The 24,664-nt window shown below is 44.3% G+C and overlaps 1 protein-coding gene across 1 annotated transcript in view; it reads left to right on the top strand.

The window, feature by feature from the left end:
- Positions 1 to 15,216: 15,216 nt before the first annotated feature.
- The window catches only part of LOC131108702 (cadherin-18-like), a 50,815-nt gene continuing 41,367 nt past the window's right edge, over positions 15,217 to 24,664 (top strand). The window contains exon 1 of the mRNA XM_058059918.1: positions 15,217 to 15,372. The gene's annotated coding sequence lies outside the window, so the exon portion shown is untranslated. The remainder of the gene's footprint in view (positions 15,373 to 24,664) is intronic.

A 24,664-nucleotide genomic window follows, 5' to 3' on the forward strand; every position in this document is an offset into this window, starting at 1 on the left:
GTCATGGCCTGCCGATTCAGGAATAAATGATATCAGACATTAAATTATGAATGCCTCAAGGAATAAATGATATCAGACATGTTGCTATTCATTAAGTCATAGTGAATGAATGGATTCAGGAATAAATTATATCAGACATTAAATCACGAATGCCTCAAGGAATAACTGATATCAGGCACATTGGTATTCATTCAATCATAGTTAATGAATGGATTCAGGAATAACTGATATCAGGCACGTTGGTATCCATTAAATCAGCAGTGAATGAACAGATTCAGGAATAAATGATATCAGACATGTTGCTATTCATTAAGTCATAGTGAATGAATGGATTCAGGGAATAAATTATATCAGACATTAAATCACGAATGCCTCAAGGAATAAATGATATCAGACATGTTGCTATTCATTAAGTCATAGTGAATGAATGATTCAGGAATAACTGATATCAGACATTAAATCATTAAAGTCTCAAGGAATAAGTGATATCAGGCATGCTGGTATCCATTAAGTCATAGTGAATGAATGTATTGAGGAATAAATGATAACAGTACGGTTGTTATATTCCTTGTAAACGGCGTGTTATTTATCCATCACAGTTTTACTCAGCATCCTGATATCCTTCTTTTAGTGTTTGTGCATAAAGTAGTTTTAATGGCCGTCTCCTGTGTGGTTGGGGGTGTTGTTTTCTTAGCGCATGATTTCAGCTGTTTGTAGATCAATTTGTGTGTTTTCTCCAAGCAGCATGGTGCTTCATCCCGACCGCCGTTATGTGCAGTCTGGTTAGCGCCACGAAGTGAGCTTTTTAAATTGGCTCAACTTCTGATCGGCGGGTAGTCTTGCAGCGCGGATCTGGCGTGAAAGCTCGGGACATGAGTGGTAGGCGTGTGTCATAAACGTGGCGGCGAGGAGCTAAATGGCGGGGGCGGGGGTAAAAAAAAACAAAAAAAACAAAAAAAAAAAGCAAGTAAGGATGCAAGATGAGGCTCGAAAATTGGTTTCACACTTTCACATTCATCATGAGCGGCAGAGGGAGGCATGTCTGACAGACGGTGGCAATCTTAACAAGCCAGCTTTCGGAAGGGGGGGCGGGGCAAAACAGCTAAAACACTTGGCTAACTTTCAGACAACATGGATTCCAGGCATCTGAGGAACATTCTTTGCAAAAAAAAAAATACACGACGAACGGCAGCACCCAACCGCGTTTCCCCGTCCTGGTGTGGAGACACCTGAATGTAAACGCCGGGCGAGATTTATAGCGCTTGATTCACGTACCGCCATCCCCGCATGGGGGCAAAGAGGTTGTCAGACGAGCTCTCCTAATTCATGCCGCAGCAGAGGAGAGATTCCTGCAATGATGTCAATGTGCCGTAAATCCCAAAGATTTCTTAGTGATGACCAGGAAGGACGTTTGAAGCGTGTAGGAAATAGTAAAACACAATCGGTGAAACATGCGACGCAGCCTGGCCTTGTCTGTACAAATCTATCATGGCCGCATAAACAAGCTAATATACAGCGCTGTAAAATACGTGACATATTTACATAAAAATGCTCTAACTATGAGTGGAGCATTCATTGGAAGCTGGCAAGGAATTATAGCAGTATGAGTGATGTTAGATATCACTGTTATTATGACTATTAATAATAATCTTCACCAAACACACACTCACATAGCACAATCAGAGTTGCACAACACTTAGATACGACTCACTTATTTATTACGATGAATTGGTTCCAGTCTCAACCGTCAAACAAATTTAGCAATGGAATATTTTGGTACTTAGCGCATAGAGAACCTGATTTTATGACATATTAGAGCCCTCTTGACATGAAATAGCAACCCTACAGGGAGCAAGAGTAATGAATTGGTTCCAGTCGCAACCGTGATAAACAAATTTCCTCATTTAGAAATGGAATATTTTGGTACTTAGCGCAAACAGGACCTGCTTTTTTTGACATATTATTAGAGCCCTCTAGACATGAAATAGCAACCCTACAGGGAGCAAGAGTAATGAATTTGTTCCAGTCGCAACCGTGATAAACAAATTTCCTCATTTAGAAATGGAATATTTTGGCACTTAGCGCATAGGGAACCTGATTTTATGACATATTATTAGAGCCCTCTAGACATGAAATAGCAACCCTACAGGGAGCAAGTGATTCTGGGATTCAGAGTAGAGTTGTAATTTGGCGTGGGTTTCGGTCACAACAGTAGACTGTGTTGGGGAGTCTGGTGCTTGTGTATCTCACACAACATTACAGTATAATCGCTTGACAACTAGTGGCCAGTGTGGAATACTACATACAGTATCATCACAACATCTTTGAATGCATTTTCTGAATGCCTTGTGTATTTTACTTAATTTGGTATCACTTTATAATAAGGTACACGAAAATACAAATAATTACATAATACTGAGAACCTAAGGATTAGTGGTTAGGGTTAGCTGGTAAGTACTGCAATTTTGTGTACCTTATTGTAAAGTGTTACCTTTCATTTTGTCATTTTTATTACAAAAACAAATATAAATGTATACAATTTGCTGAAATATGCAAATATTTGGCCATTTCCAACCACAAAATGCCAAGAATTATTAGTATATTTTTGAAAAGGTACATTACTTTTTGCACCTTGACAGTTTTGGTGCATTAAAAAATGTGTTTATAATAATACTTTGGATGGAAGTTATGACGTTTAGTAGGCAGTGGAGTTGTCCGTCGGATTATTGCAAAGGCAGCCTTTTGTAGGAATACCAGTACATACACGTACGTACATACGCGTACCTCATGAAGTATAAGTCGCCACTTTGTTCTCCAAAGGAAAGAAAGCAAAGTTGGTCAGAGTAAAGATAAAAGGAGAAAAGTGGCGTTGCATTCAGGAGACTTTTGCAGTTGTGGGAGTGAAATTGCTGGGTGACAGCTGAGGATTTAGCTTTGTTCCTACGGAGGCGACCCCATTCGCAATCAAACAATCACAGATGAACGCTTGATGTTGTTTGCCTGCGCCGCTTTTGCTTGATGAAAAGAAACAAAAAAGTGAAAAAAAAAAAAAAAACGGAGCTTGTGCGCCACTCGTTCACCGACCAATTAGTCATCAGGATGGCGTCTCAAACACAAACGGACACTCCTCCCCCCCCCGTCGGCCCGTCGGACGTCTTTTATGTTAAGGCCAAAGTAATGCTAGCGCCAGGTTTAGGAAAAAAAAAGCGTGTTTTTCAGTTCTCGGCGGGGCTGAACACGTAACGACATGTCGTGGGGGTGGTCTCATCAGAGACGCTGGGCTACCACATGACCCAGGGGACAGGATTACTGGCTAAATGTGTCGTTGTACCCAAACAAAGTACTCCTCTTATGGTGCCTTACAACTAATCAAACACCAATTGGCCAAGTCCAACCCCCAACGTCTCATGTCGCTTTGTTTTGTGTGTGACTTGCAAAATTGCTGTCAGGGTTTCAAAAAAAAAAAAACATGGCGGCCATTTTCTTTCAAGGCAGCAGATGCCGCTGCACTCAGCATATGTGCGAGGTCATAAATCCAGATTACCTACTTCTTCTGTCCCTTCTTCAGCCATCTGCTGACTGTTCAACACCTCTTTTTTTTCCTAACCACCACTCATCTTAGATAGAAGGAGAGAGGAAGGCCAAAGCCCCGATGTTCTGTCAAACTGGCATGAAATATTTCTTTTTAAACGTGTGCCGGTGCAAAGCTTGAGTCACTACTCTGATGCTGCTTCCATACGTCCCAGTGGACGCCAATCCCTCATTTATCGCCGTTTGTTGGCTCCTGACGCAGCTGTAAGAAGTGAATTTCCAGGAAGTAAGATGGAAAAATTTCATAGTAAGAACATAGCAAACCTGTTTACAATCTTTAAAAAAAAATTTAATTATTAGAGCCCTCTAGACATGAAATAACACCCCTATAGTCACTTTTATAATTAGTGATATAACTATATTCATTCAGTTTATACCGCTTATGGGAGCCTATCCCAGCTGTCTTCGGGCGAGACATGAGGTACACCCTGGACTGGTGGCCAGCCAATCACAGGGCACATATAGACAAACAACCATTCACACTCACATTCATACCTATTAATTAACCTAATTAGCATATTAACCTAGCATGTTTTTGGAATGGAGAACATGCAAACTCCGCACAGAGATGGCCGAGGGTGGAATTGAACCCTGGTCTCCTAGCTGTGAGGTCTGCGCGCTAACCACTCATTTTTTATTTTATTTGATGACGTCATGACAGTCCCGTGTTCCATCCAGGAAGTAGGATGGAATATTTTCATAGTACTAAGATAGCAAACCTGTTTACGACCTTCTAAATTGTTTTTTTTATTATTATTAGAGCCCTCTAGACATGAAATAACACCCCTATATTCACTTTTATAATTAGTGACATAAATAACAGCATACTTCCTGTGGTGGCCACGTCTTATATTTATATTTTATTATATGTGATGATCTTTAGCCTTCATGGCGGACATGACAGTCCCGTGTTGAGAGTCGTGTGGCTGCATGTGAGCCGCACATTCTTCGTATTCTTTTGTCGTAAGTTTGCGCGTAATCCCGAAACACTAACTGTAGTGTAAACATAATAATCATGTGACTATGGCATCGGCCTGGAAGCCTTTTCCAGTCAGCCAAAGACGTTTAAGCACACGGAGTGCAAGTCCACCGCGCGGCGTTATTGCAGTATATTAGTCACGTCCAAGCCCGGCGAGTCCAGCCAGCCAGCAGACGCTGTGGTTGGAGCATCCTGACACGTCTACCGGCTCCGCGGCTCTAAACTGTCGCAGCTGCTACTTTCATTAGCGGCGGATGGCTCTGAAACGGTCACAGTCGTGTATTTCATGAGCGCCAGCACGCCGCGCAGCTCCTCTGGGCACCCGATTCACGAGTGTCACATTCAGACGGCGCGTCGGCATTACATAACACTCCTTCGCCCGGCTCGCCTTTCATTGGGGGATTGTGAATTTAGTGTAAAATTAGACATCGCCGTCCCTCTCGCTTTTCCAGGAGGCCTTTCCAATCTGCCAGAGAAGCATCAAGGGGGGCTGGGACGGAGGGAAGGAGGGAGGGAGGGATGCGGCGCTGACACCTCGCTAACCCCCGGTCCCCGTGATGGAGCATCTCGCCTTGCCAGGTGGACACGCTCATTGTCCGGCCGCCTTATCTCCTCGGGGCCATTCCCTCTGAAGATCAGCGAGGCTGACAGAGCGAAGGCGGGCGGCCTTGCTGAAAAATTCCAGAGCCGGTAAAGCCCCGCGGTAACCGACCGCCGTGCTCGCGTGGCGTGTCTAAACAGTCCTCGATGGTTAATTGCCATCAGCGGGATGCACTAGCGATCATTTGCCGATAAGGCAAGTGAACGGTGGGAGGATCCACTCCGCCTTGGTATTGCTATCACGCGGCCGTGAAGCGTTTAAAGGCCGCTGGGACGTTCTATAATGGACTCCATCGCTATTTACCTCCAAAGTTAGCAGCTACGTCGCCGAGCTAATCTAATTCCATAAAAGCATCACCGCCAAAGCCCTCCAATGCTAAATGATGCTAACTGGAGACCGGAGTTTAAGGGCTACAAGGTGATAAAAAAAACTAATCTGGCGTGTTTTACGGCTCAGCTGATAATAAGGGATTAGGAAAGTAGACGCGCACACGTCCGCCGCCGACACTGAATCGCTCTGCAGGACGGGAATTAAACAGCATACGAGATTAAGACATGTAATGCGGGGAAAAAGACTTAGCTCTGATTGATGCTAGGAGAGGTATTTATTTATTAGTATGTTTCATAGCATGGCTGTGGTTTGCCGTCAGTGGGAAAAAACTGATATCGCCAACTAGTGGCCTGGAATGCTCATGACAGTTGCTTTTTTTTCCCGAATGCCGATATCTATGTGGAAAACAGTTGTTTACCGTTTCTGCTTTTAGCGGTGAGATCTTTAAGAAGACAACCGGGGCACTTTGACCTTGTAAACGCCACGCATCGATCACGCGCTATTAAATGTTTACAAGCCGTGCGAGCCGAGCACTGCGGCGTGAATTTATCACCTTCCTAAACAGTCCCGGCACTCCAAAGTGGACTCCCGTATAAATCCGCCGCTGTCCCGACCGCTTCGGCGACCCTGACTGGGCAAGAAGCTTATCCCGGGCCGGCGGCTGGAGGCCATATTTAGCGGCAGACGTGGACATGCTTGACCTCGCTCCGCTAGCGAGGCGCACACACACACAGGTTGGATTACCTGGTGCTCCCCCGATTGGCTAATCCCAGATCTGTCCCGCAAAGATTAGCAGAGGGGAAATCAACCACACGCGAGGCTGAGAAGTGGCACACCTCCATTCCTTCCCCTTCCCAAAGTAGCTCCGGGTAAACATCGACGGGAGCCAACAGCCTTAAAACGTTGAGCTATTTCCAGCGTCTGCAAACGTTGCTCTCATTAGATAATAATTTGTCCTCAAGCGAGGGAGGCAGGAAGGTTTTTTTTTTTTTTCTTTGTCTGAGCGAAAAACAAAGCAGACGTGATATCCCTAAAATGTGAGCCATTTGATCCCGAGCCAGTTTGCTGGAGTTTAAGTTGAATGCTTTATTTCCAACTCGCTTAAAAGTTAGACTGAAGAACACATTTGGACTTTGTGTCCTAAAAGCGGGAAGCTGGACAGAAAAAAAAAAACACACAACAGGTCAGCATAATTGTCTGCCTGATGTTTGCAAACGTGAAAATAAGACGAGGCTAACAAGCTTCTAATAGCCTGAAAATGGGCGCATCCATGCTGCAAAAAAAGGAGACTTATTGCTTTGTTTGCTGAGGCAGAAAGGACGCTCCACTTCACACAAGATTCCACAACACTTGAATAAGCCGACGTGGACATTTATGGAAATACGTGACAAACCTTAAACACTTGTGCACGCTCAAAGCAACCCGAGCTGGAAAACGTAATGAGGCCCAAGGCTCGCAGGAAGGAACACACCGGTTGAGAGATGAGAGAACCCCGAGGTCGGACCCCGCATACAGATCAAGGGGCTCGCCGCGTCGGAGAACAATCACGCCGCCCAGCAGGGGAGGCGTCTTGCCGCTGCGAGATTATGCAGTCTGACTCGTTGAAACGTTGCGCCGTGCCAACTGTGTGTGAAGCGCTTTGTGGACGGGGACGGGACAAAAATAATGAAGTCGGTGTTTACATCGTCGGAACCGGCACCCAAAACGCTTTCTACCACAGCGTCTGATATCATTTATCCGACATTCAAGACCATTTGTCATCCATTTATTACGCTACGTCTTCCACCTCGTTTTTGACATGTCAACGGCCAGGAAATGTAGGCTAGAACTGTATCAGACCCGTTTACATATTTCCATAAGTCAGTATTTTGTGGCATATTAATGAATGGACAATTCCAGTGTCGCCCCCTATTGGTGGAAACCTGAAGGTTGCTGGTTCGATCTTCAGAAGGTAAATACATTATTCTAGTGTACGGCCTATTATTATTATTAAAGCATTTCCAAACATAAAAATAGTCAATAGTTGTCATTTTATATTGACGTTTGAGTCTGTTATGTCTTATTTATGTCTAATATGTTTTATTTTTTATTATTATGTCTACCATATGGGATTAATAGGAGTACAAAGGTAACTATAGGGGTGTTATGTCATGTCAGGAGGGCTCTAATAATGTTAAAATGTGTATTTAGAAGGTTCTCAAACTACAAAAATACTCAATTTATGAATTTTTGTTTATTTTATTTCTATATCATGCTTCAAGCCCCTAAAAAATATAAGTTGCAGTCCATAAATGGCCGCCGACAATGGCGTATTATGGCTAGTTATGACTCCTGTGAGTCCAAGGCTGCATGCCTCAGCAGCAATGCGCACTCTCTGGGCTTGTGGATGTGCCCTGCATGCCTGGATGGGAATACTTTACCTTCCATGAGCACTTGTATTCGGAGTGGAATTAGGATGCGTACACAAATACCCCCAATGTATGGGAACTACTCTATTGAGTAAAAACGCTTTGACGATACAATACCTCCTTAGTTAAAGAACCCAAAGTCAATAATTGCTGTTTTTATGTAATTGTAGCATTGGCTGATTGCTATATTTTTAACCTCAACGGTGGTTGCCTTTCAATCTTTCCGCAGCTGCTACACTCGGCGTACGTGTCCCTCAGAGGAAAAGAAAGTAATTACACGCGAACGTAATCATCCATCTTTGTTTATTAACAGGACTAATTTCACTCGTTATTAAAGTGAAAACTCCTACAAACGGGGGAGGCCGGATTTAAAAAAAAAAAAAAAAAAGAAAGCGGTTCCGTTGAAGGAATGAAGCTAATTAGATTTGTCGTTCAACGTTTTCGATGCCATCTACACTCCGAGCATCACGGATATTTTCATTTCTGTCAGCGTTTTTTTTTTTCCACGGCAGTGGGAGTGACGCAGGTGTGCGTCTGCTCGGCCTCGTCTTCACGCCAATGACATCTGACAGTGTCGATTTCCGCACAGTCGGGGGGGGGCTCCGGGGGTCGCCTCGGCGGGGTTTGTGTCATCTCTACGTGGAAAACACACACCTGTCGCCTCACGTTTCATCAACGTATCCCTCCATAGGCGCGTTACATCAGCGCGGGGCTTTGTTTGGTGTTAAATAGTAGACTTTGTCTGACTTCTCAGGCGCTTTGCTCCTGCTCACCAGGCATGAACACCTTTAGCTGGAAGAAGCTCTATGAATTTAATTGGATTGGATGCAGGAAGTAAAAAAAAAGGCTAAAAATGACTTTTGTTCTCCTGTTATGGGAATATAGGAACACAAAATAGCTCAACTAGAGATGTGTGAGACATTAACGAGTCGTTCAAAACTGAATCGTGACTTATGGGTAATGGGAGCCTTTTATTGCGGCCAACCTAGTGTGCAATATTGTTTGAAAACAAACCCCTTAAAGCAAGTTAAAGCTAGTGCTAGCTAACTAGCTGAAAACATTCTGATTAGTTTCATTGGCTCCTTTAAAAAGATGCAGAACTAAAGCGACCTCTTCACCTTGTGTGGTACACAAAGTGCTGCTCGCAGGAAGAGGAAATAGTCAGCCATAAGTTATGACAATAAGTAGGGTCATTTAGTTTGCGGTCAGCGTTCTAAAAAGCCCATTAAAGCGCCGCCGTGTTTTCTTCATAAACTTCTGTTTATGGAGTGTTCGAGCTCCTCGGCCACGGACGAGTCCCAAACGCAGCCGGAGGCCAAAACGCCGCCTGCGAAAGTGAAACCTTTTGACCCGTGACTTTCCATAATGTGAACACATAAATATGACTCTCTCTTCGTCGGCCGAGCGACACGCACACGCAGCAGGAAGTACTGAGACGTACTGCGGCTTTAAAAGGCACAAGTAACGGAGATGACGGTCACATTTGAACGAGTTCTCCCGACCTCTAAGATCGACCGGGCCGTGCTGCGTGATTGTTTGTCCCAAAATATGAAATCCATCAAATCCACCCTCCCCCGCATTCTGCCGAGTGTGTCGGATGTCAAATTCTTACTGCGGACCGCCCGGTGCCTCGCGGTCACTCGGAACGGCAAAGTCGGGACTTGGATTTCATCCGCGGCTGCAGAAAGCCGGTATTGATCTCATCAATGATTCAACGGGGCGAGCAGCCGTGGGTGTAGAACAAGGAATGCGCCCACATTAATCGGCTTTAGTGGACAAAACATCAAGAAACGGAGACGCCGTAGCTCAGCCCATTCAAACGTACTTCTCTGATCGGAGGGGGGTAACTTTTCTCTTAAGTATTGGACAAGAAAAGGTGCGGAAATGTGATTCAATAGCGTATAGTCATCTTAAGTCAGGACTTAGTAGGTTTAAAACTAAGTCTAAGGCTAATTGTTGCAGAAGTGACCTTCCCTGCAAGAGTAGCAGCGTAACGGCAGATGAATTATTTACCCTCGGCATCATCATTTATGCAAGGCCCTCGGTTGATGACGCCAACATTCACAGCCAGATCACAAAAGAAGCATCAGCGCCCTGTCATAAAGCATACGCGTGACGTGTCGGGGAAATGTTGGCAACTTGGCCACCGCCGCCTGCTCCCGCCTCTGGCAGCGCCGTGGGGTTTCCACATGCATGCTGCTCCCTCATTTAAAGATGCACAACAAAGATGTGGCGCCGTCTCACACCGAGACATTTGGAGGTGGAAGACGTTTGATCCGTTCTAACGAGGAAACAATGGAGCCATTCTTGCACGACTTGTGCCAGGCTTTGTTAGCGTACGAAAACAACATGGTGGGAAACATCACTTTTGCATTGAAACATAACCGCTGCTCGTGTTGGAGATGTCAACAATCGTTCATGAAAATCAGGAAAATTAGTCTTTAACCAAAGTTTGCATGTTAATGCAGTGGAACCTTGGTTAGCATCATTAATATGTTACACAGAAATACATATAAATGAAAAACGAAAGGGATATATAAACATTTAAGACTATTTTTTACTTTCATTGAAGATGTAACAGTTCCCAAAGACACAATGTGGTAACAAGATCAACACCACCTTCCTGTTTTGCCATGAGTTATTTCATTTATCCTTCCATTCCCTTACCAATATGCATTTAGAAGTGTTTTACAAAAGTAAAATTATCAAAACCTGTTTGGGATTAATATTTTGGAGAGTCAACCATTGATGACATTATAGACAAGTGACGTACCTGACGTCTGGTTGCCATGCTAGCATGCTAAGAATGCAAACAAGACGTTTTGTGATTTAAAAACTACTTTTGGACTAACTCGGTGCATTAATAACATGACCACAACCAAAGTTCCACTGTATATTTAACTCCTAAGAGCTAAATAATATGCTAAGCTAGCATATTTTCAACCAAGAATGACTATATGCATCAACAAGTTATACACATTTATATTACATTTCCAGATTTGTATCATAAAATGACTTCAAATCAAAGTGTTTCATGAAAGAATAGCTAACGGCAGGTTCTAGCTAGTGGCTAGCTACTGCAATAACAAACGGCCATTTTGTTTGTAAAAAAAAAAAAAAACAGCACTCAGCACAACAGAAAAAGCGCCTCGTCTTAGGCAATTAGCCCCTCAGTCCAGGCCGTGATTTACAGAGCTGTCATTAAAAAGTCGTCAGGAAAATCGTCTCCATGCGGAGAAACAACAACCCCGGCAAAAATCGATAGCCCGCTAACCTTTCAAGCATCGTTGTTAGGGAGAAGACCCTTTTGCGTTTACAGGAGATTAACACTTCTATGAGGCTGCAAGTTCTCCCGACGTCCATTAATAAATCATCAGCGGAATCCATGCACTTTTACTAGCATCATAGAGCTTTATAGGCTGTTTACTACTGTTTTAATACCACTTTACTTTCTCCCACTGGAGCTTTTTTTCCACACGCTTTTATTCAAGGGCTTTCATCTAAGAGCACCATCCCCTGAATTCACAGACGGGGGGCCTCCTGGAGCTTAGCTCAATACGCCGATGCCGAGATAGGGAACGTGATACTTGGTTTTTTGGGCGGAGGGGATTTTGACCGACTTGTTGTCGGAGCAGCAAAGTCATTGTGGTTGTTGCGTTGCAACTCTGTGGCTGTGTTAACAGTTTTTCCTGGTTGCCAGGTGTGCTGCTTTGGTGGGATTTGGGACTGGGAAGGCTAAGGTGAATTCATATAAAACGCTAAAGTTCTGGTTTTCATGTCAGTTCTCGTACACTGTCTGGTTCGTCACGGAATTATGGCATTCAGTTTTGGGACGCGAGTAAAAACGTCGATTTGCTATGTGAAAAATCGCTTTGGTTTTCATATATTTTTATAGTTTTTGTCCTTTTGGAACAAACATCCTTCAGATCCAACCGCTGATGACATCATAGACTAGATGAGGACTCGACCCAGTCCACGTTCTGGTTTGAAAGGGGAGCTACGTTAAGGTGGAGAAGCTGTATCGGAATACTCCCGTCCATTGCAAAAAGATTCAATCATTTCGCCTCTAAGAAATAAACAAGACCTCCCCCGACCCCTTGGGTTCGGGGGGGCGGGGGGTCTATGACCACCATTCCATCCCAACGGAATGCTAACAAAGGTAACGCCACCCAACAATATCAGACATTCCTGTCTAAAAACACTGATAAATAACACTGAATGCTGCACCGAGTTCTCGGACTAGAGCTGTCCTATGTAGTCTCTCCCACCATGAAGTCATGTAAGACAACCTGAACAGTCCAGTTACCATCGATTCAAATCCCTGCGTAAACAAAAACCTGGGCGTTGGCTAACCGATGTTTGCATTCATTGTCCTTCGCCATTAATGCTACCTGAATAGAAAACGACATGAATACATGAAACATAACTGAACATCCATAAACACAGAAAGGATACAATGGCCTCGGCTTTGTATGGTACGTCCGCTAATTACAGCGTTCATGTCGACACACGCGAGAGGTGATGGATGAGGAAGGGGCGGAGCCAACGAGAAGCGCATTGTTTATCGTCGAGGGCGTCGCTTTTCTCATTACTTCCTGCCGTCCCTCTCATCCGGCTGCTCCCTTTTCCCGTCGGCTAATTTGTCTTCCCGAGAGCCGCTCTTCTTCAGTTTATAGATCTTGACCAGCAACCCACCTCCCCTGCCTTGCTCCATGACGCATCGCCCTCCATCCTGTTGATTTCTCCTCCGAGGTCTAATTGATGAGTGAACACTAACAAGTATCCTCTCCATCATGTTGTTCTGGTGAAGGACCACCCCCCCCCCTTCCCGTCTTCTTCCTCTTCTTTTCATGGAGGCCTTCATTATTCATTGAGTTAGTGTTTGGATGGAGGGAGAGCAAAGACACGGCTGAATTCATGGGCAGACTCAACAGCTGGCCTAAGGCGACTGAGGGGGAGGCAGAGGCAGGTCAGACATGACTGACTGACTAATTGATTGACAGCGACCAGCAGGATGAGGAACATGGACGAAGCGGAGCGGTCGGCTGCTTTTGACGTAATTGGACTCGGACAAAGAAAATTGAAGTATGTTTTTTTTTTAAATAGCAACCCACATTCCGAGATATCACTGACGTTATTTACTAAGATTGATGTTATTAGCAACTCTTCACATCTCCAGTACATGCACAGGTGGCTGCCATGGCAACGCGCACAGTATGACGCTAGCTGGAGTTAGCTGAAATACATTTTTAATATTCACACTTTTTATAGGAGCTGGGCGAAGCTTGTAAACAGATGGCAACCATATTTACTTGAAAATAAACTGCATACTTTTTCTATAGACAAAAATCAAATTGAGATGGTTTTTTTTCCGCTCGTTAAATGAACTGAAATTAAAATGGACCGCCATAAATAATAATAATAATAATCAAAACAATATGTGCCCATTAAAAAATGGCACAGCATAACATCTCACCGCAACACTGAAATGACCTGTAATTATATTCCAATTACATTACAAGTAAATTACAATAAAAAGCATTCAAGAGATGTGATATGTAGTATCCCATACTGGTCACTAGGTGTCAGTATTGTTACACTGATATGACAATAGCCACTGCAGAAAGAACTGTCCAGAACAGGAAGTAAAAACAACAACAAGCAACTGTAAAAGTAACTATAGGGGTGCTATTTCATTGATAGAAGGCTCTAATACATAGCAGTACACAATTATTATTTGTATGGGAAGTCCACTTCAACTGCAAGATCCATCCATTCGCACAATTCAGTATTTTTGTGAATATTTTGGGTTATCTGCAATGGATTCATCGGATTTGCATTATTTTGGAATGAGTAACCCCGCAAAAAACACGAACCCTTCCATTGGCATCTCAGTTTTAAAAGGGAAAAGGGACATTAGCGGAATGATGTGTGGAACAACAACACCACCACCACCACCATCGTCGTGATGATACGAGCACTCTTGAGCAACAGGATCCAATCCCAGCTCACATAATAACCACAGCACAGACGCGGTCAGAAGGCCTGGCGGGTCGCCACAGCCTGTCATTGTCGCCAAATGTGTTGACACTCCAGGAGGAAAGTGTTTTTGTCAGCGCAAAAACATGCCGGCAGAGATGCCGCTGTCTGGATTCAAGCGAGGGCTGAGGAAGCGCCGAGGTTCAAAGAGTGTTTACGCCAAGTTGCAGCTGAGCGCAGCTGACGAGGCTTTCTTTTTTTTTTTGTTTTTCCTTTTTAAGGGCGTGCATTGATTTGTTTTAAGTCAGTCAGTTGTCGCTCTTCAGCAGATACACAAATACACACTAAAAAGGATGGAAATAGACGCCCGACGTTGCCAGGTGGCCTCCTATTGAAGCTTCACAGCAACACCGCATATGCATTCAGCAGCAGGAAAACTACTGTTGTGGAGGCGGAATGTTTACTGGACGCTACTTTAGGTACACACCATCTCATATGAGCGCCGCATCAATAATTCTATAATCATTTTTCCAGAATATTTACCTGTATTTGGTCGTAAAATGATGACAGGAATGGTGAGGATTAATCAAGGATTAATCAAATGATTGCCATTGAAGCCAAATAGAGTGCAGTACCCGGCGGCAACCAGCAGAGGCACTGATGAGTTGGTTTCGACTTAATTAGTTCCTGTAAGGTCGTTATTCGCCACTTTTCGATGCAAATATCACAGCTTGTAATTCAATTAATTTGTGGTCGACTACGGCCTACTTTTAGTAAATAAAAATACATATTTTAGCAGATTTTAGGAAAATACACGGCATGCAGAAGCATTTAAAGATGTGATGTATAGTATTGTACTTTGGCCACTAGGTGTCAGTATTGCTGAGACAATTGCCAAAGCAGGAAGTACACCATCCTGAAAACTTGCATGCATCTAATAATGTTTTATTTGTGTCTAATATGTTTTACTTTCTATTCTTATGTCTCCCATATCAGGTAATGGGAGTGTAAAGGTGTTTTTTTTAGTACTTTTAGGTGCCGGAGGGGAAGACGGCACAAAAATGAGAAAAGGGATAACATATCGCTTCCTGATGGCTATCTTATATAATCAACGTGTTAACAGAGAAGGAGAGGAGCCGACCAGGGAGGCAGATAACGGAGAGAGGTAGGAAAAAAGCGGGGAGGCTGACTGACGGTAAGAGTCGACCAATCGGGCGCCTCTCCCTGCACTGAGCCTCTCTGCTAGGCGTGCACGATTGGACGGGACGCGCGCACACAAACACGCACGCACGAGCGCTCGCTCGCTCGCTCGCTCGCTGGCTGGACTCACTCGTCCCGTCGGCACACGAGCACACGCGGGGGAAGCAGGCAGGCGGCATATCCGAGAGGGGCTGCAACCTCCTGGAAGAAGAGGATGAGGAGGATAGTATGAGGAACATGGTGGAGCATCTCGGAGCGTTTTAGGCAGGAGGGAGCATGGCGAGGTAGGGAAGTTTATTCCATTTGTTTTTTTTGGGGGGGGAAGTTGTCACATGACTGGGATTGATTCTGCTTGGGAAGAGGAGGACACTTTTTTCCGGCATCATCAGCCTTTTTTTCCGGCTTTGTGTGTTTGCGTGTGTGTTTTCATGCAAAGTGATTGACGGATGTGCAGAATGGAAGTTGGAGGATGTCCCGTGATTTGCCAGACGTGACTTGACGCGCACTGCAGGAAACCAAAAGGAGCGTGAGTGAGTGCTGCAGCAAAAGGAGGCGAGAACGCCTCAGTCCTCTTCAGAGACTGTGTGTGTGTGCATGTATGTGTATATGTGTGTGTGTGTGTGTGTGGAGCAATGCCCGTGTGCCGGGAGGTGCTTCTAGCTTCTGTCGCTGTAAGTGTGTTGCATTGATTGGGCTTAACGGTGCGTGCTCGTGTGTTTTAAAAAATGGTGTGCTCGGATATATGGGCCAGTTTACAGACGTGTTACAGAGGACACGGTGACACGTTTAATGTGTCGTGGACAGCTGTGCACACGTGATTAGGTTTCACCTGCACAAGTTAATGACTACCACGGAAGCATAATAATCATGCTCATGTTGGGAGGCATTTTTACTCAACGCCGTTTTCACTGCATGGGAGAGATTTGGAGTCAGGAAATTTAGAAATTCATTGATGATGTTTGGAAGAAAAAAAAAAAAGGAGTGCACTACTTGGTTGCCACCAGCAGTGGCGCTATTGAGTCCAAAGCACTTTGCGATCTAAACATGATGAATGGCGCAGCCAACTCTTCCGGGTAGCATATATCAATATTAAATTCATACAGACAATAACTTAACTACATTTTTCCAATTAATTCCAATTAATGGGCATCTACTGCACAAAAAAAATACCTTTCTCATTTAAACCCCCCCAAAAAATCAGGCAAATATGTATGATGCTGGCTAACATTAACATTGAAAAAGTATAAGATTACTTCAATCCCTTGTCATATTTAGCAAGGATAGCTACTTTCCACGTTACTTTCACAAAAACAGCTGCCAAATTCCAAAGTATGTTATTAAATAATATTCAATAACCCCGAGACATTTAACGAGACAAAATAATAACATGAGATTAATATAGGCCTACTTTCTTTAGAAGGTTTGTATTTTTCCACAAAATCAAAACAGCTTTTCTGACCTATAAATCACAAATCAAAGGGAATATAGCTGGAATAGGTGCAGATTCTGGAAGATCTAGAAAGTTTTCTGTGTGGGTTATTGTGTGTAGCGGGCTCTATAGGAGACCACAAGTATAATAATAATACATAAAACTGCTAACATGTTAAGAGCGTACCAAGTTACGGTACCTAGAGTATCCCAAATTCATGGGATTCGTGTTTCACTTGACGGCCCACCGCTAGTTGGCGTACGCGAACGCCAAAGCGAACGCCGTAACATCCGTGCAACATCCGGTGTCATTGAATTACAACTGTTAACATCATGTTAAAATACTTTCTAAACAGCGGCCGTTTATCCCTAAAAATATGGAGCAGCTGCTGAAGGCGTGGCTGACGGGGAAGCGGGGAAGCGGGCTCGCCGGCGATACCGTGGGGGGCCCGGAACCAATTAATGGCATTTTAATTCATTTCAATGAGGAAAATGGATTTGACATACGCGTAATTTCAGTTAAAAGCTCCATCATGGAGCGAATTAACTAGCAAGTCGAGGCGCGGCGGCTATCCAGTAGCGGGCGCGGCTCCTGTGAGTACCGCCCCAGACAGCAGGGGGCGCAATTGTGGAGTTTGAGTGATGGTGATATAAAGTATATTAGTAGCATTAGGTAGTATTGATGACTAGAATATACGTTCATGGATACAATGCTGGTCAATCATGTTGGTACTTGTTTATAACAGCCACTAGGGGGCGTAGTAGTGCAGTTTCCCGGTTATTGCCGTGATAGCTTCCTGTTTTTGACATTTCCCGCCCAATAATTGACACAACTCAACAAAGCCAACCACCTCAGCTCTTTGTCGGTCGCGGTATCCTTTATGCGTGCCCACCGTTTCCTGGAGTGACTCAGAGGGGGGAAAAAAAAATAATAATAAAAGGGAGCTTTGTGTGACGCCGGGCTGATATAATCACCCGTGAATGTTCCCTTGTCTGCAAAGGCCACGGAGCTAATTAGAGCCCTATTAATCCTAACCAAGACAGCGACTCAGGAAGACGAGCACTTGCATCTTGACTTGCCGCGTAGATGTCACGGCGCGTGGACGTGCACCCACTAACACCAGCAGACTGAGAGGGGAGGTGGAGGGGTCTCCGGGGGATTTTTTCCTGCAACCGGATCAAAGACTACAACGCGGATGCTCAGATGAACACCAAAGAACGTAGTCGGCATTTAACAAGACAATGTCAAATCAATAGGTTAGGAATGACGCTAATCTCAACTTTAATCTTCACTTCGCTTTCATCTGCGGTAACCTCGACATTTCAACTCACGCCACGACCAATCAGAAGCGCCAGCTATGATGATTGACACGTTTTGACCAGTGACGCGTCAACCAGGTGACGCTGCAGGAAGTCCGAGTCAAAGTGCCGACTGACTTCATGGAATCGCTTTACATGTATTTATTCTTTGCATTTTTTATGATTGTGCTGAAATATCTGTCATGATAACATGGTATCGTTCTATCGTATACTACCTCTATATATTTCCTAGGAGTGTCCTGATCTGATATCACATCAAAAAAACAGTATCGCATCATAACTGCCTGCATCTGAAAAACTCTTATGCAAGCAGTCCATTCCAGACCCACGTGATGATAACAAGCACGAGTGATGTCAGCCGTGGTTTTCCTTAAAGCGACCCCCCCCCCCCCCAAAAAAAAACAGCTGCGTGTCATGCAACACCACGGCTTCCTGACACATCCACTGCTCTTTGACACGTTGTCCAAGCGTGAGAAACTCCCACGGGATGGCAAAAAAATTCATCGGTCGTGTCGTTAAAAGCTCCACGGAGCAACGTCCAGCCTCGCTACATTGTGACTATTGAACGCCGTAACATCCGCATTGTCATTTCCTGTTGTGCGTTGAATCAAATGTAGAAGTTATCGGGAAAAAATGATGAAGGTGAGCGCGCTTCTGAAGCCGAGGGAGTCGATAAATGCTAACACTCCAGCCAGGGCTGTTAAAATAATTTATAAACAGTGGACATCTCTCCATGAAATCATGGAGCAGCTGCTGGTGGTGATGGCTGACGGGGGAAGCCGGCTCGCAGGAGATACAAAAAATATTGAATAAATATTTATATTTTATATATTTTTTTTTATTTATTTATTTTATATTATTTTATAATATATAAATTTAATATAAATTTAATATAAATTTAATATAAATTTATAAATTGAATAATATTTTAATATTGACAAAAAAAAATATCCTCTCATTATGTGTGGAAGTGGTAAGTTTTTGGCTTCTTTGTTCTTCTTCCCACTCAGTTTGAAACACTAAATTCAGAATAAATTGCAGAGGCTAACTCGTTAGCTCACTAGCTTGCTATGCTAGCAGCAGCTGTCTCTTCTATCCCTGCAGTGATCCCGTCGTCTGCGGAATTTAATGTAAACAAGGAATAATAAAAGTGTAAAAATGACTATAGGGGTGTTATTTCAAGTCTAGAGGGCTCTAAGGATGTTAAAAACTGTACGAAAATATTCTGTTTATAAATATTGACTTCTACTTTATGGAAACCTGGAACCAATTAGCCACAATAAACGAGGCATGACTGTATTTCCATTTTGGCGAGCAAAACATTCAGAGGATAAAAACAAAAAGCGTAATTCCGCCTCATTGCAAAGACAAATTGCACTTTCATGCATCCGGCCACCATTCCAGACGTTGTTATTCATTTTAGGTCGGTGATGATGGCTGGTGTCACCGGTGCAATCTTGTAAAATAATCCCCGCCTTCTAATGTTGCTTGTTTCGGGAGAGATAAACGACGCGTGAAATTCCGTCCTTACGCTTCTTATCAGTCATTTACGCTTGATGTAAAGCGACAACGCAGAGAAATGACGGCCCATCAAACACCAGGCGGATTGTTTGAAATTCCCGGGGCAGGAGAACACGAGCGTGGGGAATAAGAGAGTAGAATATTCCAATAGAATTCATGTCTCTCTGAGGGGTCTCAGTCATTCAGGTCAGCGTTAGACTGAGCCGGAAGAATGTGGGTTTTTTTCCAGTTCCCGGGTGTATTCCGAAGTGAATCCGATGAGAATTACATTTGCAGTTCTGACGGCGATGGGGACCAACCTGAGAGGTCTGTTCTCTTCTAGCACGGTTCTGTCTGGTAATTAGAACCTCAGAGACCGACAAACAAAAACAAGATGGCTTTGGGACTCGGATGGGGCCAATCCAGCTATGTCCGGCAAGGCGGGCTTGGGAGCAGTGTAAAACCGACACAGCAGACCTCGATACCGACGCCTGACCGCATCAATGTATCACATGACTATTTACCATGCATCATTACCGCCATTAGTCTGGGAGTGCGTTTACCCGGCGCTTACGTTTCAGCCGTGCGACGAGGCGGAGTGAAACCGGGATGAGAAGACTCCACTCTCCGTGTTTGCCCTTTGTTTTAAGCGTCTTTGCCAAACATGCAAAGCGAGTCACGGCGGCCAACGCCACCGCATGAATAGTTAATGTCCTATTAGGTGAGTTTGGATTTCCTGTCTCTCATACGCGATGAGGCTTTGCTTTCCGGCGAGACTCTTCTGCCTTTTAAATGCCTCTTAAAAAAGGATACGCGGTTATTATGCAATCACCGCACATTCCTAACTTGGGAATTCTGTTATCCGCTCGGACGTGTCGGGAGTGCTTGGCATGCTAGTCTTAAAACAAAACTTGAGAAACGTGAGAGTCAAAGCCTTCAAAAATGGCTTTCCTGGAAACTCCGTGATTTGAAACATCGCCATCACGTAACGAGGACAGGAAGTGCGGCGGGGACGATATCAAGAACATTTCTTCCATGTTGGCAGTTGTCGTTACTCATGCTTGAACTCATACAGATACATAAATTAATATCACAGCTTCTCAAATCACTAATTAAGAAAATGAAAATCAGGTTTACTTCTTGACTTCTCAATTAGCCTGGTAAGCTAGGAGGTTTAAAAAAAAAAGGTTATTTTTAGAAAATGAGTTTGGTGAAAAACTGTAATATTTTGGGAATAAAGTCAAAATATCACAAAATGAAAATGGCCAATATTTAAGAAGCAGAAATACAGTTAGTACTAATGTTTTGTCACCAGTACGACAAAGCTGAGATGATTCTTAGCATATCTACACGTGTTTCTCACAAAACACCAAAGTGGCCCCGGCATCCTTGAGCACCAATGAAATCTCCTACGGAAGCACCAGCGCCCCCTTGTGACACACCCAAGTCGGCTCCACCCAGGAAAGGTAATTGGACGGCGTTCGCTAACGGGACGATAATGATGAGGTCGGAAGATGACACCCCGAGAGTCGCCACACAAAGTCGGACTTCCCAATCGCCTTTTCAAGTTTACCCTCGAACAATCCCGGCGATGAGGATTGACCGGCGGCGTGCACGCAAAGCAACTGGAAGGAAGTGTCGGCTTTGTGCTACGGCGGCATCAACAAGTCATTTGGCTGTGATGGCGTCGCATCACCGAGGGACACGGAAGGCGGCAGATGTTTCACCGGTAGACTTGTTGACGCGGTGGAGGGAACGCCTCGCAGGAGCGCCACAAATTGGGATATAATGAGTCCGAATCAAAGAAACGGCAGCGCAAAGGAATACATTCCGGAAAATAATCATCAGAGTTCCGAGGGAGAGTCGTGATTCTTGTTTGGTCGCAGGGAGAAAACAAGTTGTTTTTTTTTTGTTTTTTTTTTTACCAGAGAGCAGCAAGGCGGTACACGTGTACTATAGTGGAGTACTGCAGTACTGAAAACCATCTTATTGTTCAGTCAATGCTTATCCCAAGTAATAAGGTATTATTAGCGAATAAGGTATTATTAGCGAACCAGATGACGCAAACCCCACCCAAAGGGGCGAGGCCTGAGCCAAGAAGGAATTCCGGAATTTGGTGTACTATTGTTAGGACTCCAAGACTGGACAAGACGGAACGTTTATTGTTATTATTTATCATAGGATATCGGTTCTACTGGGATTCCAACACAAGCTAATCCACAATTCCACCGTTATTTTCATATCCTGATATACGTATTTTCATTTTGGCTGGCAACCGGTCCAAGGTGGAAGCTGGGATAGGCTCCAGCATATTTATGCCATTAATTAGTCGGCATATATTTCCATATTTAAATGGGCCAATACTACCACTATTGTCAATAATTATAGATGATATTTTTCAAATGGTTTTTCCTGTAATGAATCTCATTACATCTGCAGGTGTATCTAATGATGTGTCAGGGCAGCGCTAAAAATAACTCGCCACCCCCGCTTTCTATTTCACGCTCATACACACACACGCACGCACGCACACTTAAAAAGCGTGTGAAACCCCTCCAAAGCGCGCTCGCACGAAGGGGAACTCTACCTGGTGGCGCCGTATCGCAGTGTGAAAATGCTAATCCGAGAGGCACGGTTCCCGCCCCCCCGCCGCCGCCACCGCCTGGGTGCAAAGCCCACCCCGCTCGGCGTGCACGCTCACGCAGGCGTGCAGCGCCTGCCAACGCCGGCCAGACTTCTTCTCCCACGTTAAAGCTCGCCGCAGCGCTTGTGGGCGAAATGAATACATTTCCATTCCCAATCACGGACATCTCTTCTGGTCCCTCTGCTGTTCTACTTGGCATGGGATCATTCCACGCCGTGTGCATTAACACGGATCGACCATTCATCAATATTTCCAGCTCGTGCAAAGCAAATCTCATTTTTATGGAGAATGTGAATATCCGATCTTTGCTTCCATGTTTGTTTCCATGTTTCATCATTGCTACCAAGTGCTGGAATCGGATTGCCTTAAATTTCTCACCCACCTTTAAAGGACCGACGGGCATGTTGGGTCATGTTTGAGCAAAACGGGTTACATAATATGGCCGCCATGAAGCTAAACGTCTTGGCAGGGGCGTTTTTTGTACCACTTCATACATTTCAAACTTCCAAAAATCCATACTTTTCCGTGCAATTAATACAAACACAACCTGACAGCCCAAACACAAGCGACACAAAGCTTGTTGTGCGGCAGCATCCCGAGAGGTGATGATGCATTTTTTAAAACCTGCGCACGGAAAAACTTGCCATCTATCTAGGTCACAGACTCTTAATAACTTGTAGGCACAAGTTTTTTTTTTTTTTTTTTTTAAAACATCACCAAGCGGAGTTGTGTATTTGTTGGTTTGTAAATGAGCACAAGATTGGCAGCTTGAACTCCCCAAAAGGATCCCTTGCTTGTCAGCGTGCATCTTTATGTTCCACTTGAACTTATAGAGGTTAGTGAAGATCACAAATGACACAAGAGTTACGTTAGTGGATTTCAGGAGTTCACGTTCAGATTATAAGAGACCAATTAGCGCACAAAAACAGAAATGTAATTTGTTGACATCATGTGAGGTACGGAACGACGTTGCTCAAAATGATCAAGAAATACGTTCTAAAAATAGTTCACTCTGGAGTGAATCCACCAACTCTAAGAGTCGCGACTGAAATAAATGAACTTCCGAGATGTGCACCTTCAATGACTCCGACAAAATATGCGGTTGGTGTATTCCCGTGCAATCCGGCACAAAATGTAGGATAAAAAACACCCGAGGTAAATCATACAAATAGCATTATTTATAGCGTTTATATGTACATTAAACAATGCTTGGTGTTTTATTTGTTCGTTTATTTCATGGATTTGATTTTCTATTTTGGCCGCCCGGTGTTTAAGTGGTTAGCACTTAGGCCAGGAAAATTGTCAGTCAGGAAATTGGGTTCGATTCCCCACTTGGCATCTCAGTGTGGAGTTCTACTCTGTACTCCCATATTCCAAAAACATGCTAGGTTACGCTAAATTGTCCATAGGTATGCATCTCGCCCAAAGACAGCTGGGATAGGCTCCAGCATACCAGTGACACTAGTGAGGATAAGCGACATAGAAAATGGATGATTTTGTATTTTTATTATTTTTTTCATGACTTTCTGCCTTTTTTCCCCTTCGCTCTCCAAGCCACAGATGTCACTTCCTGTATGTGGCCTGCAAAAGCATGAAAATAATCCACATCAAAAAGTCTTTCTTGCTAAATTTAGATCTCCTGCCAATTTTGAAGTGCATGCAAATGGGGTTTCTTATTATCTTGTTAATCCATTTGCATTATGGAATAGTCAAATCTCTGCTTGACACCTTGATTTGGGATTTAAACGTAAGCAAGTTGCACGGCGGTCGAGTGGTTAGCGCGCAGTTTGCATTGGTGGGTTTTCTCCGGGTACCTAAGTGGTCAATGAGCATATGCTAGCGATATTCCGCAAATATTTGACGGTGGAAATGAGGAGACAAACACTGGCCGGTCTCCGTGCTCCATTTGAGGACTTTTTCCCGGTCCGGCAGATGGGTCCTGTCTGCTCCACGCTGGCACCGCCGGCTTATGACGAGCGTCGGAGAACGCCGCCATTAAACACACAACAGATGGAGCGTTTTCCCAACTTCCACCCCACGCTCGTTAAGCAGCCAAACAACATAAAGCGTCTCCGACGAGTGCCGGCGTGTTTTTCCGAGAATGTGACGCAGGGAAAATGGAAAGTCCACCTTTGCTCGGCGAGGTCGTCTAAGCTCGTAAAAACGCGCAGAGAATTCCGACTGTCGAATCAACGCAGAGCGTCCGCGCAGATGGCGCTCGGAACGGAGAGAAGCAGAAAGGACGAGGCGCCGTTGACTTTGGCGGGAGGGGATGACTGACAGTTCGCCCCAGGCGCATGCTGGGAGTCATTAGGGCTGCTGGCCTAATTAGCTTCCCAGCTAATCTGTGTTTAGAAACCTGCTCTCCTTGCTCCCGATTAGCCAGCCGAGTGGAGTCTTTTCCGTTGCTTGGGAAGACTCAGACTTTTGACACTTTGAGGCTGACTCATTTTCACCACTTAAAGCCTGCTACCTAGCAACCAATATCCCATAATATATAAAATATACTTAGTGGTCATTTTAGTGGTGGTCTGGTTTGCAATCAAGTACCACGGTTAAAAAAAAAACCCAAACATCGGATAACCTTTCACTGGAATTATCTTCAGACATCTTCAGACCCCGCCTCTCACCCAAAGTCAGCTGGGATAGGCTCCAGCTTATTCCTGAATTTGACCCGAATTTGC

Source organism: Doryrhamphus excisus, chromosome 21 (genome assembly GCF_030265055.1).
Source record: "Doryrhamphus excisus isolate RoL2022-K1 chromosome 21, RoL_Dexc_1.0, whole genome shotgun sequence".
NCBI classification, from domain to species: Eukaryota; Metazoa; Chordata; class Actinopteri; order Syngnathiformes; family Syngnathidae; genus Doryrhamphus; species Doryrhamphus excisus.